Source organism: Nyctereutes procyonoides, unplaced genomic scaffold (assembly GCF_905146905.1).
Source record: "Nyctereutes procyonoides isolate TBG_1078 unplaced genomic scaffold, NYPRO_anot_genome, whole genome shotgun sequence".
Classification (NCBI taxonomy): domain Eukaryota; kingdom Metazoa; phylum Chordata; class Mammalia; order Carnivora; family Canidae; genus Nyctereutes; species Nyctereutes procyonoides.
In genome coordinates, this window is record NW_026575020.1 from 9870039 (window position 1) to 9871206 (window position 1168).

General features: G+C 37.1%; 1 non-coding gene across 1 annotated transcript; it reads left to right on the plus strand.

The window, feature by feature from the left end:
• The first annotated feature begins 776 nt into the window (after window positions 1-776).
• TRNAF-GAA (transfer RNA phenylalanine (anticodon GAA)) lies at window positions 777-847 on the plus strand. The gene has a single exon. It is a non-coding gene; the product is annotated as a tRNA-Phe (tRNA).
• Window positions 848-1168: the final 321 nt, after the last annotated feature.

Sequence of the window (1168 nt, forward strand, 5' to 3'; positions counted from 1 at the left end):
TGTTTTAATGGCTTGGGAATTAAAATCTGGTTTCAGCCACCCCTCTGCCCCATTGCAGTAAATTAAATTTAATGCTGACAGGAGTAATACCCATTAGACTCCAGAGCAATAAATTTAAGCACCAAATTAATGAAACTGGACTGAAATGAAGGGTCTAGGAAGAACATTATGGACAGAGCAGACTCCTCTAATGATTGTTCTTTTCATAATGGAGAAAATCGGATCTAAGAAGTAAAAATGCAAAACCACCCACTGTCTCAGCCGCCTCTGGGATGGCTGACACTGGTTGGTATGCTTCTGTGGAACCTCCATTAGCAGCATTTCATGAATATCTTGTTAGTCCTTTTGGATAGAGCAGTGCCACCTGAAAAGAAGAGTGAATGTAATCAACAAATGGATAATGGGAAGTTGTCCTGAAAAGTTCAGGGAGAAACTGAGGGTAATATTTCCTTAGGAAGATGAAAAGCCTTCACTTTTCCCTCCTGCATCATTCATATAAGCCATCTCACAGTTTTGAATTTATTTTTTAGAACAATTTAAATTTCAAAACAATGCAGATCTTGAGTTTATAGGAGTTAAGAGCTCTATTGAAACTTCTAGATTTTTTTCAGTATTATTGAGATATAATTGACATGTTTCAGGTGTACAGCATAATAGTTTGACTTATATATGTTGTGAAATGATCATCACAAAATTTATTTAGCATCCTTTGAGTACAGACACATGAAAAGAGAAGGCAAAAAAGCCAAAAAAAAAAAAAAAAAAAAAAAAGGTTAGCCGAGATAGCTCAGTTGGGAGCGTTAGTCTGAAGATCTGAAGGTCCCTGGTTTGATCCCAGGCCTCGGCAGGTGCCCACAATCCTTTCCTGCCTTTTAAGAAAACTAAAACAAAAATAAAAACAAAAAAACAAAAGCCCCACGTTTCCCAGTGATGGGAACCCTTAGAATTTATTCCCTCAATTTTCTTGCGTATATACAGCAGTGTTAGCTAAAGGCATCATGTTGTACATTACATCCTGAACCTTCCTAGTACCTATTTATCTTGTAACTGGAAATTTGCACATTTTTGACCACCTTTCTCCAATTCCTTTTTTTTTTTAAAGGTTTTATTTATTTATCCATGAGAGACAGAGAGAGGCAGAAACACAGGCAGAGGGAGAAGCAGGCTC